Here is a 15,607-nt window from a genome sequence, read left to right on the forward strand (position 1 = left end):
TTACATGAGCTGATAGGTTTTAAACAGCAGGATTTAGACTGAAAAATATTTTTATAAGATCATTCAGTTTGAAACAGAAACCACATTCCCTCTAAACAAAAAAAGAACAATTGTTTAAATAAGACATTAGAGAAGGCAGAAAATGTGAGATAATTAACACCTTATTGTATCTGATTCTCATTAGAAAATAAATAATAAAACTGCAGATTAACAGAAAATCTTCCATAGGATCCTAGAAATACAGAAAAACAGGAAATAGTTCAGAGAGAAAAAAACTCAAAGAAAACATTCAGGATCATATGTGTCACCTACCTTCCACCAAACTACCGGTGTTGGAGAAATTGTGATATTATTAATCAAATATTTGTTATTCTCATTGCTTTATTATGTGTCTTTCTTTTATGCTCTCATTTTAGTTAATCTCATTATATAATTAGGAATATTTCTGTATTGTTGATTAACTCTTATTCCTTTCTCCGAAGGCCTCACTGATAGAGAGCAGAGACGAAATGGCTTCCAGACCAGACGATGATCTCTGCTGTCCGGTCTGTCTGGACATATTTAAGGATCCGGTTCTTCTGTCATGCAGCCACAGCTTCTGTAAGGAGTGTCTGCAGAAATCCTGGAGAGAGAAACCAGGAAGAGAGTGTCCACTTTGTAAAAGGAGATCATTCATCAAAAATCCACCACGTAATCTGGCTCTGAAGAATCTGTGTGAGACTTTTACAGCGGAGAGAGAAGAGAGCTTCAGAGGATCTCTGCAGTCTGCACTCTGAGAAACGTAAAACTCTTCTGTCTGGACCATCAGCAGCCAGTCTGTGTCGTCTACAGAGACTCAGAAAACTACACCAGTCACAGATTCAGACCCGTTGATGAAGCTGCTCAGCAACACAAGAAGAAGCTTCATAAAACTCTGGAGCCTTTAAAGAAGAAGCTGGAGCTCAGGAAGAAAGTTCAGGAGGAGTTTGATCAGACAGCAGAACACCTGAAGGTCCAGGCCCGACACACAGAGAGGCAGATTAGGGAGCAGTTTAAGCAGCTTCATCAGTTTCTAGCAGAGGAAGAGGAGGTCAGGCTGGCTGCACTGAGGGAGGAAGAGGAGCAGAAGAGAGGGATGATGAAGGAGAAGATGGAGGCTCTGAGCAGAGAGATAGCAGCTCTTTCAGAAACAGTCAGAGCCACAGAGGAGGAGCTGAGAGCTGAAGACGTCTCATTCCTGCACAACTACAAGGCTGCAGTGGAAAGAGTCCAGTGCTGCCCCCTGCTGGAGGATCCACAGCTGCCCTCAGGAGCTCTGATAGACCAGGCCAAACATCTGGGCAACCTGGCCTTCAACATCTGGAGCAACATGCAGACCATGGTGACCTACACTCCTCTGGTTCTGGACCCAAACACGGCTCATCCATACCTCCATCTGTCTGAAGATCTGACCAGTTTGACTGTAGGAGAGAAACAGCAGCTTCCTGATAATCCAGAGAGATTTGATGATTTGTTTCTCACTGTTCTGAGTTCTGAGGGTTTTAACTCAGGGAACCACAGCTGGGATGTTGATGTTGGAGACACTGAAGCCTGGAGCCTTGGTGTGATAGAAGAGTCTGTTGAGAGGAAGGGAAGAATAGAGTCTGGATGGATGTTTTTATGGTTCTATAAAGGTACATACTATGCAGAGTCTCCACCAGCTCCTTCCACTCGTCTCTCAGTCCAGAAGAATCTCCAGAGGATCAGAGTGAATCTGGACTGGGACAGAGGAAAGCTGTCCTTCTCTGATCTGGACACTAACACACACATACTCACCTTCATATACACCTTCACTGATAAGATGTTTCCACTCTTCACCACTAATAACACCTTAAAGATTGAACCCATAAAGATCTCAGTGAACAAGCAGCAGCTCTGATGATGCAAGTCAAAACTATTGATCAGATGATTGATTGGCTTTATGATTGATTATATGGTTTTCTGGTTTGGTGAATTTCTTATGTCATTTTTAAACTCTGTTTTTAATCAGGAAATGAAAGATGATCTGATCATCTGGAGGATTTTTTACATATTTCTGTTTCCACTGAAATATTTTGAAGGTTTATTATTTATCACTCGATGTAAATAAATTACTAGGTTTTTGTTGAAAACTTGCTCTTTCAATTTTACTTGTGATGGATTATAAATGAAAACTATCACTTGTATCAACGTATCAATATATTTCCTTCTAGTTAAAGAATTACTGTTTACACAAATGTTGTAGATTATTAGTTGTTTCCAAACCTGAAGATTTTTCTTTTTTTTCTTGTTAATTTTGAAAGAATTTCATGTAAACAAATATATCAGCTGGTTTATGGGATCAAATGTTCATGAATGTCTCTTGTTTACTTGAAACAGCAAAAATAAAACCTATAAAATCAGATAACGTATCAAAGTTTCTTTTCATTGATGGCTTCAGATTAAACATGCATCAATAAATGATGCATTAATGTTTTCTCTCATCCTCCTGATAACAGAAGACTTGATTTTATTGGTCAGACTGTAGGAACGCCGCCCTCAAGCTTTTAAAGATGAAGTGATGTGAAGAAATCAAAACAAGGCGTCTAAATGGATCCTGTGGGGAACAAAGACCTGCTGCTCCACAAAAAACTAAACACAAAGGAAGGATCTCAGGATTAGGACCAGAAATGCACCAGAAACCACGTTCAGAAACAGAAAGCTAAATGTTAACAAAATGAAACATTAAGAAAGGCAGAACATTTGAGCGACTTACCATCTTATTGTATCCAATTTTCCATTAGAAAAGTAATTATAAAACAAAGAAACCAATTAGAGCCACCAGAATAATGAGGTTTTGGCAACAGCTTCAGTTACAAACAAGTTTTTACTCTGAAGTCAAACTTTTATTTGAATTAAACTCTTAGATGAAGGGACCTGGTGTGTTTTTGAGACAGAAATATAATGTTCTGATTCTTCTATTATATCAAAGAACTTTGTATTTTCTGTCATCAGGAAAGATAATTTTCTTTCATCAAGGATTTAGATGGTTAAATTTCTCTGAGTTTTGTAGGTTGAACATCACGTTTAAGTGAGTTTTTGAAGGGCCCTCTAGGTCAATGTCCATTGGCTGAGTTGTGTAGATGAAATATTAAAAATGTTTTATTGCATTGTTATGGGACTTAATGTAGTTTTGATTATTGATTGTGCACTTTGAAATGCCTTGCTGCTGAAAGATGCTATAAAATAAAATTTGATTTGATTTGATCAGAATTGTTTGGTGCTTGGAGGTGGACTAGACCAGCAGCTGCTCCAAAAGCATGAGGTGGACCACAGCGCAAGGCTTTCTGGGTACATACAACCAAAGCAAACAGGCTAGCTAGCATTAGCAGGAAAGTTATTATTTACCGAATACAAAAAGGAAATCCTGAAACTGCTTCTATTTTCTGGAAGCCATTATTAAATTGATCAATGGAATCACTAAAATGAAACAATTTTCAATGAGATTTTAATGTTCTTTGTAGTTCTTTGAAATGATTTTTATGAATAAAAGCATTTCATGGCTTTAAAGCATGAAATGATTTAACAATTTTAAAGCTCGTCTTAAAACCTATTTATTTTACTTGGCTTTCAACTCCAGCGACATCTAGTTTTATATTGTATGTTTGTTGTTTTAAACTGTATTTGTTTTTATCTATTTTATGTACAGCACTTTGTTTCAGCTGTGGTTGTTTTAAAGTGCTTTATAAATAAAGTTGGTATGGTATGGTATGGTAATTTCTAGAACTAAAGAAAGAAAACTGGAAACTGATAATTAGAAGCACTTTAAAATATACGATAAACTGGGAGTAAAATAATTGCAAAGTCAGGGATGCAGAACAGATCTATGTATTTTATCCTCCACTAGATGGAGCTAAAGGACAAAAATAAGGCAGATTCATTAAGAGACAATCATCCTGTCACATGATGTATTTCAATCATGTCATAATTTGCCAAAACTTTATCTTTAGTTATGGATAAAACATGAACACCTCTATCAAAAACATTTGATAACATTGAATATTAAAGTCTAGAAATAGAAAAAGATTTGGATCCCGAAAAGAACTTTATCTATAATAATGTTGACCATTGTTGCTACTATTCTACTCAGCAATACAATTTGACTGTGAAAGCAGATAATACATTTTCCATCATACATTTCAACAGCAAAAGCTGATATGTGAATTTGACCAGCATCAAAGACTGTTTAATCCAGTTCATTCAGGCTTTAAGTATCATAACTATGTGTGAAACCTGGATTAATATTAAGGCTGACTTGAACTAGATGGTTATGAAATTAGTTACATTAACAGAGATGTGAAGACAGACAGTAGACCCTGAAACATTCCAAGAACACATCAATCCATGGAGGTGCAATGAAACATTTTGCTAAGTATTTGAAACAACATGAAAGTATTGATACTCCTCCATTAACAATGGAGGAGTATCAATACTTAGTTTCTATTATACTTTCATGGCTTTTATTTAAATTTGTTGAATTTCTTAACATTATTTTGGTTTACATTTACAATATTTTTTGTAATTTTTCTATCTCCGTTTTTAACCACATTATACAAAGGTCAGAAAAATAATCAAATTTGCATCAAAGCATTTTTTATTCTGAACCTGATTATTTGCAGAAGGGCAAAGTTTTCCTCAAAATCCAACACTGTCTTTATCTCCAGGACTGCAGTTTTTTCTAAAACAGATTAACAGAAAATCCATAAGAGGGCGCCACATCTTTGCCTCAAGACTGGAATTCAAACAGGACACCTTGATATACAGAAAAACAGAAAATAGTTCACAGAGAAAAACTCGAAGAAAGCAATCACGAATGTCTTTCTCACAAGCCTTTCACCAAACGACTGACTCAGGAAAGATTAAAGGCGACCAGAGAGAAAATTGAAGAACAAGACACTGAAACACAGACTGCTGCTGGATAAAAAAAAAAAAGGAAATCAAAGTGAAAGTAAGAGAATACAGTTTCTGCACAAGGGAAACTGACTTCCTGGTTTAACATTCAGTCTGCTGTGTTTTCAGCTTCACTCAGAGACAAAATGGCTTCCAATTTGCGGGAGAATCTCTGCTGTCCTGTCTGTCAGGACGTCTTTAAGGATCCGGTTCTTCTGTCATGCAGCCACAGCTTCTGTAAAGAGAGTCTGAAGAACTGGTGGAAAGAGAAACCAGTAAGAGAATGTCCAATTTGTAGGAGGAGATCTTCAAGACATAATCCACCTTTTAATCTGGCTCTGAAGAATCTGTGTGAGACTTTCTTACAGCAGAGAGAGCAGAGAGCTTCAGAGGATCTCTGCAGTCTGAGAAACTCAAACTCTGTGTCTCGTCTGCAGAGATTCAGAAAAAACACACCAATGATCAATGAAGCTGCTCAACAACACAAGAAGAAACTTCAGGAAATTCTGGGTTCATGGATGATGTGGATAATGAATATAATACTGTTCTAAATATTTTTAAATCATCATAGGACAATAACTGTCCTAATAAAAACAGTAAATATTCAAGTCAGGGAACGGCCACACTCACACACATTCTGTCCAATAACGATACTTCAGGACACAATGGTCAAGTTACACCTTCCGGGGACGGCACACACACACACACACACACACACACACACACACACACACACCACACACACACACACACACACACACACACACACACACACACGCATACACACACACATTCTGTCCAATATGGACACGTTGGAACATAATGATAACGGTATAACCCACTGCAGGGGACAGCATCACACTCACCCCAAGATTTATGGTCCTGGTGTGGCTTATTAAGAACCAGTTTCAGGTCCTGGTGTGCTCTGTAAGAACCAGTTTAAGGTCCTGGAGTGGCTTTGTAAGGACCAGTTTAAGGTCCTGGTGTGGCTTATTAAGAACCAGTTTCAGGTCCTGGTGTGGCTTTGTAAGAACCAGTTTCAGGTCCTGGTGTGGCTCTGTAAGAACCAGTTTCAGGTCCTGGTGTGGCTTTGTAAGAACCAGTTTAAGGTCCTGGAGTGGCTTTGTAAGAACCAGTTTCAGGTCCTGGAGTGGCTTTGTAAGGACCAGTTTAAGGTCCTGGTGTGGCTTATTAAGAACCAGTTTCAGGTCCTGGTGTGGCTTATTAAGAACCAGTTTAAGGTCCTGGTGTGGCTTTGTAAGAACCAGTTTCAGGTCCTGGTGTGGCTTTGTAAGAACCAGTTTAAGGTCCTGGTGTGGCTCTGTAAGAACCAGTTTCAGGTCCTGAGTGGCTTTGTAAGAACCAGTTTCAGGTCCTGGTGTGGCTTTGTAAGAACCAGTTTAAGGTCCTGGTGTGGCTTTGTAAGAACCAGTTTCAGGTCCTGGTGTGGCTTTGTAAGAACCAGTTTAAGGTCCTGGTGTGGCTTTGAAAGAACCAGTTTAAGGTCCTGTGTGGCTCTGTAAGAACCAGTTTCAGGTCCTGGAGTGGCTTTGTAAGAACCAGTTTAAGGTCCTGAGTGGCTCTGTAAGAACCAGTTTCAGGTCCTGGTGTGGCTTTGTAAGAACCAGTTTAAGGTCCTGGTGTGGCTTTGTAAGAACCAGTTTCAGGTCCTGGTGTGGCTTTGTAAGAACCAGTTTCAGGTCCTGGTGTGGCTCTGTAAGAACCAGTTTCAGGTCCTGGTGTGGCTTATTAAGAACCAGTTTCAGGTCCTGTGGCTTTGTAAGAACCAGTTTCAGGTCCTGGTGTGGCTTTGAAAAACCAGTTTCAGGTCCTGGTGTGGCTTTGTAAGAACCAGTTTCAGGTCCTGGTGTGGCTTTGAAAGAACCAGTTTAAGGTCCTGGTGTGGCTTTGTAAGAGCCAGTTTCAGGTCCTGGTGTGGCTTTGTAAGAACCAGTTTAAGGTCCTGGTGTGGCTTTGTAAGAACCAGTTTCAGGTCCTGGTGTGGCTTTGTAAGAACCAGTTTCAGGTCCTGGTGTGGCTTTGTAAGAACCAGTTTCAGGTCCTGGTGTGGCCTACTCAGTAGCACACCTCAACCCCAGAGAAAACATTTGCAGGGAGTTGAAAGTCTCAAACCATCTCTGGTCTAGAGGAGATCTGCATGGAGGAATGGGCTAAAATACCAGCTACAGTTTGTGCCGAGACTTATGGAATATGTACTGAAAACATTTGACCTCTGACCTCTGTCATTGCCAACAAAGGATATGTAACAAAGTATTGAGGTGAACTTATGCTACTAACTAAATACTTATTTTACACCATTTGCAAGTAAATACTTTAAATAAATCAATATGATTTTTTAGATATGTTTTCTCATATTGTTTCTTATTGTTGAGATCTACCTATGATGTAAATTACAGACCTCTCTCATCTTTGCAAGTGGGTGAATTTGCATAATTGGTGTCTGACTAAATACTTTTTTCCCCACTGTATGTTAATTTCAACATTTCTCATGGGGATCCAAAAATGTTCAGACGATCAGGACATTGCTTCAGATTCAGTGGAAATCTGGATTCAATCTTCAGAATCATGACTTTGTTACAAAGCGTTGCATTACAAAAACACTAATATGGAGAAAGGTGAATGATTTGAGGTAAACAGGGATGAATGCTAAGGCAGGATGAGCCAGAAGTCAGATTAACTTGTGACACCTGATGGAGAACGAGGCTGTGGGAGCAGAAAGTGATGAATCAGGTTTGGAGTCTGTGGCTGCCATGATGACTCCCACCTTGGGCAGATACATAAAGTCAGCTGATCTCTTTATCACTTAGCGTTCAGCTTCATGTGTCGGATAACCTGAGACCTCGTGCACCGCTGCATTTAGCAACATTATCAAACGGCTGTGGGGTCCCTCAGGGCTCCGTCTTGGATCTCCTCTTACTTAATACCTCCATGATCCTGTTAGCTCAAGATATGATAAGAAATAAGATTAGCTGGCGTAGCTATGCAGGTGATACTCAGCTCTTCATCATGATGACCTTTAGTGACTCTGAGCTATCCAAGAACAAATCAGTTCATGGAGGAGGTGCAATAAAACCTGTTTCTAAGTATTTGAAACAACATGAAAGTTTTGTTGAGACTCCTCCGTCAGCAATGGAGGAATATCAATAGTGGGTTTCTATTATACTTCCATGGCTGTTATATTAATTTTTTGAATTTCTTACTATTATTTTGGTTTACATTTATAGTATTTTCTCCAATTCCACTGTCTCAGTTTTTAGCCACATTTTAAAAATGTCAAGAATTTATCAACTTTGCATCAAAGCATTATTTATTCTGAAACTGATTATTTGAAAATGGGCAAAGTTTCCCTTAACATCCAACACTGCCTTCATCTGCAGGACTGCAGTGTTTTTCCTCCATCAGATTTACATGGAATCCTCCAAATGGCGCCACGTCTTTATCTCAAGTTTGGAATTTAAACCTTGAAATACAGGAAAAACAGGGCATAGTTCAGAAAGAACAAAACTCATAAAGAACTCACTCAGGATCACCTGTGGACGGCAGGTGATCCTGCCTTCCACAAAACTACCGCTTCAGGACCAACTGAAGGCGACAGAGAGAAAACTGAGAAACCAGACACTGGAACACAGACTGCTGCTGGAGGAAAAACAAAGAAATCAAAGTGAATGTAAGTTCAGAAAGTTTCTGCAGGAGGGAAAAGAGACTTCCTGGTTATCGTTCTGTCTGCTGTGGTTTCAGCTTCACTCGGAGACACAATGGCTTCCAATGTAGACGATGATCTCTTCTGTCCGGTCTGTCAGGACGTCTTTAAGGATCCAGTTATTCTGTCATGCAGCCACAGCTTCTGTAAGGAGTGTCTGAAGAATTGGTGGAGAGGAAAACCAGTAAGAGAGTGTCCAGTTTGTAGGAGGAGATCTTCAAGACATAATCCACCTTTAAATCTGGCTCTGAAGAATCTCTGTGAGACTTTCTTACAGCAGAGAGAGAAGAGAGCTTCAGAGGATCTCTGCAGTCTGCACTCTGAGAAACTCAGACACTTCTGTCTAGACCTTCAGCAGCCAGTTTGTCACATCTGCAGTCATTGGAGACTCGGTGTTAGAAGAGTCTGTTCAGAGGAAAGGAATCATAAAGTCTGGATGGTTTGCTATATGGTTCTATGAAGGTGAATACTCAGCATGTTCTCCACCAGCTCCTTCCACTCGTCTCTCAGTCCAGAAGAATCTCCAGAGGATCAGAGTGAATCTGGACTGGGACAGAGGAAAGCTGTCCTTCTCTGATCTGGATACTAACACACACATACACACCTTCATATACACCTTCACTCACAAGGTGTTTCCAGTTTTTGACACTTTTAATACATTAAAGATCGTACCACTGAAGATCTCAGTGATTAAACAGCAGCTCTGATGATCTCAGCATGAAGAACAAAAAGTTCAAATCAAACATTATTGATCAAATGATTGATTTGTTTTATGATTGATAATTTTTTGGTTTGGTTTTAATATCATTTTTAAACTCAGTTTTTAATCAGGAAACTGGAGATGATCTGATTATCCACTTGATGATCAATAAAATATAATCTAATCTAAAACCATTCATCTTTTCCAGGGATTATGTTACCAGCTTTTGTTATTAGTCCACTAATAAACACCTTTATTTTCAGTTTTTCATTTATGCTAACAAGACACTGAAAGTCATTTTTCAGAATGTTTGATTTCTTCTTGTCCAGATCTTTGACTCACTTATCCAATCAGTTACGGTCACAAAATGTTCTTTCACAGATAACACAGCAGAAACATTTAATCAAATCTATTCTTCCTCCTCACCACTAAGTTGTAATGATGTAAATGAGTTGGTATGAAGCTTTCTGTCTAAACTCTCAGATATCATTGATTACTTTGCCCCCATTAAAGTGAAGGTTGTACCTGGTAGGATCAAGTCTCCATGGAGAAATGCACAAACATTTAGATCTGCAGGAATATTCTGACATAGAGCTGAACAAAAATGGCGTAAAACTCGACTTCATGATTATTATGATATATACAAATCGCTCTACTAATCTACTAACACTCAACACTAAAACATGCAAAAGAAACATTCTTTTGTACATATCATCGGTAAAAACATTAACAAAGCTTGAGCTTTATTTGCAGCAGATGAGAGAATCACAAATATATTATATATACAATTATATTATATATGTTATATATATTTTATGTATACAAGTATGGCTTTGTTTTTAATCAGGAAACTGGAGATAATCTGATCATTTGGGGATTTTTTCATATCTTTCGGTGTTTTCCACTTTAATGCTTTAATGTTGTAATGTTATGTACAACAACTTGATGTAAAATAAATTACTAGAAGATGATTGAAAGCATAATGGGAAGCCTAATAAATTTATTTTGTACCTGATAAGAGTGTACTTTGTTTTTCAACACCACAAAATCTTGTAAAACAACTTTAACATAATCACAATATGCATCCAACCATCTACACTGCTCTGCTTGACTGGTAAACAAAATAAAGGAACACAAAAATCATCCAGTTTGAAGCAGAAACCACATTCCCTCTAAAGACAAATAAGAAATATTGGGTAAATCAGACATTAAAGAAGGCAGAAAATTTGAGATAATTAACACCTTATTTTATCTGCTATCTCATTAGAAAGGTAATTATTAAAAAAATAAACCATTTTCAGAATAAGTTCCAGAATAATGAGGTTTTGGCAGCAGCTTCAGTCACAAACAAGTTTTTACTCCAAAGCCAAAGTCTTAGATAAAGACAGAAAATTAAACTCATTAGTGGTGAAAGTTCTTCAGGTATCAGTAGTTTTAGGGACAGAAACATTAATGGTCTCATTAAAATTATATTTTAAATGACTGTCTTCTCTGTGGTCAGTAAAGCAGACAGGATTCCATTGTGTCCTTCTTGTCCTTCTACAATCTTTGTTGGTTTAGTGATCTGGTTCTTTATATTATCCTGTGTTAGAGAATCTGCTGTAGTTGGACCAAAGATAAACACCATTACTTTTCAGGAAATCATTTACAAAATCAAGGATACAGAACAAATTCATGTAATCATCCTGTCACATCATCTTTCAATCATGTCACAATTTGACAAAATTTTACCTTTATTTATGGATACAAGATGAACACCTCTATCAAAAACATCTGATTACACTAAATATTAAAGTACAGTCCTGGAAAAGGATTTGGATCCAGAAAATAACTTTATATCTAATAATGCTAACAACTGTTGCTACTTTTCCACTCAGAAATACAATTTGACTGCTAAAGAAGATAATACATTTCGCATCATACATTTCAACAACGGAGGCTTATATTTTAATTTAAAAAGCATCAATGTCTGTTCAAGCCAGTTTATTCTGGCTTTAGGTGTCACAATTTCTGAAACCTGGATTAATATCAAGACTGACTTTAACTAGACGGTTGTGAAATTAGTTATATTAACAGATGTGAAGATGGATGGCAGAGTAGCTCTATATGTGGACAGCATTCTCAGATACAAAATATTTGAAAACATGACTAAAGTGGTAAAAGACATTTTGAGAGCTTAACACTAAACATATATGGAAACAATGTAATTGTTAGTTGCATATATTGATTGGGTCTTTTTTACCTGAGATTTTTAATATTTAATATTTTATGCAATCTGAGCCTTTTCCCTCAAATTGTAAGACCTCGAACAGCGCAACACTAACAGATAATATATTTACTAATTTAATCTGGATTATTAGTTAATGATATTAGTGATCACTTACCTCTTTCTTGCTTGTAACAACTGCTACATGAAAGACAAAAGTGAGAGCAATCCATGTTTTTAAGGAACATTTTTAAATGTGTTCCTAACAAAAAGAGTAAATGATCAAGTCATACCATCAGGGGACGGCCACACACATGGACACACACACATGGACACACACACATGGACACACACCCATTCTGTCCAACATGGACACTTTGGAACACAATGATCAAGTTACACCCACCATCATTGGACAGCCACACACCCATTCTGTCCAACTTGGACACTTCAGGACACAATGGTAAAGTTACACCAATGATTAGAGGACAGAAACACACTCACACACATTCTGTTCATCATTAAAACCTCAGAACTGAATAATCAAATTACACCATCAGGGGATGGCCACACACACACACGCACACACACACACACACACACACACACACACACACACACACACACACACACACACACACACACACACACACACACACACACACACACACACCCATTCTGTCCAACATGGACTCTTTGGGACACAATGATCAAGGTACAATCACTGTCAGGGGACAACCACACACGCACACACACTTACTGTCTTACATAGACACTTCAGGAGTAACTCATCAAAGTACACACACACACACACACACACACACGCGCACACGCACATTCGCACACACATTTTGTCCAACATTGACACTTTAGGAGTCAATGATCAAGGTACATTCACTGTCAGGGGACATCACACAACCCACTGTGCGCCACTGAATATTGCCAACTAATTTTTTTAATGCCCCTATTAAACGTCACTGAAACTTCCAGGCAAATCAGTGCTGTTCCTCTGTTATTCATCACATTATACACAAACAGCAGTTAAGTACATAAGTTCATATGTTAAGTACATGCTGTCAATAATTAAAAAGATCCCACATCGCTTTTGAGCCCCCTCTAGTACAACGCCCCTATGCGTTGCATACAGTACATTTCCACCTTTTGCACCACTGACACCGCCCAGGGTCTCTAGAACCCAAGAGCATTCACTGGTTCTCAACCATAATGAAACTCAATATGACTTGCCAATCACAGCTTTATTTTTGTTAGGCAATAGGGGATTTTGTCAGACCCAGAATAAATAGTTCGAGGGGATTTCCCTTAGGACTCTACAACCCTTATTATTTTGAGGGATTTTAACTTTCAAACCTCTTCAACCCACCATGAATCACAATATTGTAGCATTATGACACTGTTTATAATTTAGGATATCAAGAAAGTTTTGGGGGATTTTTTGTTTCCGTAGAAAACAGATACCATTTCACTGATTACAGTCCTGTTTCTTTACTTACACAATTCTCCAAAGTTTTGGAAAACATGTTTGTCAGGAGAGATTTATTGATGGACATCAGCGACTCACTGAAAGTCAGTATATGTTTAGTGTCCCAAAGAGCCAGAGCGATGGCAGATCTTCAGTTAATAGAAGAGTTTACCTGATCATATTTATTGACCTAAAAAAGCATTTTATACAATAGACCATAAAATATTAATCATGAAACTGGAGCGCTACAGTATGAGAAGATTAGTTCAGCTCTGGAGGGAAACTTGATTATTGTTCCTCAGTGGGAAAATTCAGACTTACCATCAGCAACAGACTGATGGAAACATGCAGACTCACACACAAAGGTAAAAAATCTCTAAAAAAAAAAAACTGTACAGTCAGGGCAAATTGATATCATGAAGAAAATACTGTAATGAATATAGCACACCTAGGTTTAAGGAAGTATTAAAGAGAGTAGAGTAATTTGAGAAACTTAGAAAGTTTGCAAATATTTAGACTTTAATTTAAATGAGTAAAATGTGCAAAACCAGAAGAGTGTAGAGTTTAACAGCTTTTCAGAAGAAGGACAATTTATAACAATCCATATTGCACTTTGGACACATCTCTTGCTTTCTTTTGTCCCAACAGTTTTTATGATGGTACACAAAACCTGAGTTAAAATCTGAACTGTGATCCCAAATCCAGCAAGAGCTAAAACAGAGGTGTCATTTAGGCAGAGCAGAGAGAGGACGAGGAAGTTCACACTCTCTCTTCTGAGCTAGCACAGATTTAAAGAGGAGCAGCAAATGCAAATGAGGTGGATTAGGAGCACTTGGTGTCATACAGGATGTGATACAGTGAAACATCGTCTCTGATATTTAGAGACTCAAGAATTCAAATGCAACAGGAAAAAGATCAGAGAGAAAAAACTGATTGAGAAAACACTCAATATCACCTTCATTACCGACTGACAGACACTGAACAAGGAGAACAGCGAGCTGGGGAACAGGACACTGGAACCCAGACTGCTGCAGGAGGAAAGACAAGGGAAACACTTTTAATAAAGTAAGAGAATAAAGATTCTGCAGGAGGGAAACTGACTTTTTGGTTTAATGTTCTGTCTTCTGTTTTCAGCTTCACTCAGAGCAAAAATGGCTTCCAAATCAGATGATTACAAAAACACTAATATGGAGAAAGGTGAATGATTAGAGGTAAACAGGAATGAATGCTAAGGCAGGATAAGCCAGAAAATGGATCAACTTGTGACACCTGATGGAGAACGAGGCTGTGGGAGCAGAAAGTGATGAATCAGGTGTGGAGTCTGTGGCTGTCATGATGACTCCCACCTTGGGCAGATACATAAAGTCAGCTGATCTCTTTATCACTTAGCATTGAGCTTCATGTGTCGGATAACCTGAGACCTCCTGCACCGCTGCATTTAGCAACATTGTCAAACGGCTGGGATGGTGAAACGAGCTCAGAGAGGCTTGTGAAGGAGAAAATGTTTTATTTGCATCAAACAATGTTCCTTTATGTATCCCATGAATGTAATATTATTGCATCATAGTCAAGATTTTTCTGTGTGGCTGCAGAGGATGAAAAAACTAATTGAACAAAATGTGCCTGATGAAGTTTTCCAGGCTGGTCGTCTGGAACTTGTTTTTCCTGTGGCCTTCCTTGCACAGAGATAGAGTGCAAGGTCGTTTTTAGTTGACAAAAATCACATGTCGGGTCTCTCAGGGCTCCATTTTGGGACTCCTCTTATTTAACACCTGAATGATCCTGGTAGCTCAGGTTATAACAAGAAATAAGATTTGCTGGTGTAGCTATGCAGATGATATTCGGCTCTACATTTTGATGACCTTCAGTGACTTTGAACCATCCAAGAACAAATCTATGCATGGTGACCATACATGCATGGAGCCTGTTTATAAGTATTTGAAACAACATGAAAGTGTTGTTGATACTCCTCCATCAACAATGGAGGAATATCAATAGTGGGTTTCCATTATACTTTCATGACTTTTATTTTAATTTTCTGAAGTTCTTAATATAATTTTGGTTTACATTCACAGTATTTTCTGCAATTACACTATCTTAGTTTTTAGCCACAATATAAAAATGTCAAAAATAAACAAAAAATTCCATCAAAGGATTTTTTATTCTGAACCAGATTAGCTAGGAAGAAAAGTTTCCCTTCATGCCAAAGATCATCTTCATCTCCAGGATGCAGTGTTTTCTCAAAAACCACAGATTTACTGGAAATTCTCCAGAGGGCGCCAAATCTTTGCCTCAAGACTGGAATTCAAACAGGAACCTTGAAATACAGGAAAGACGGGAAATAGTTTAGAGAGAAAAACTCATAAGGAAAACACTCAGGATCATTTCTGTCACCCGCCTTCCACCAAACTACCGACTCAGGACAGACTGAAGGCGACCAGAGAAAAAACAGAGAAACCAGACGCTGGAACACAGACTGCTTCTGGAGGAAAAACAAACACTGTGAAAGTACGTTCAGAAAGTTTCTACAGTAGAGAAACTGACTTCCTGGTTTGACGTTCTGTCTGCTGTGGT

At 38.2% G+C, this 15,607-nt stretch overlaps 1 pseudogene; it reads left to right on the forward strand.

Annotated features, from left to right (window-relative positions):
- The first annotated feature begins 509 nt into the window (after positions 1-509).
- LOC129379558 (nuclear factor 7, brain-like) lies at positions 510-9,354 on the forward strand (annotated as a pseudogene).
- Positions 9,355-15,607: the final 6,253 nt, after the last annotated feature.

The sequence above is a fragment of the Poeciliopsis prolifica genome, unplaced genomic scaffold (assembly GCF_027474105.1).
Source record: "Poeciliopsis prolifica strain line A6 unplaced genomic scaffold, Auburn_PproV2 SCAFFOLD059, whole genome shotgun sequence".
Taxonomy (NCBI): Eukaryota; Metazoa; Chordata; class Actinopteri; order Cyprinodontiformes; family Poeciliidae; genus Poeciliopsis; species Poeciliopsis prolifica.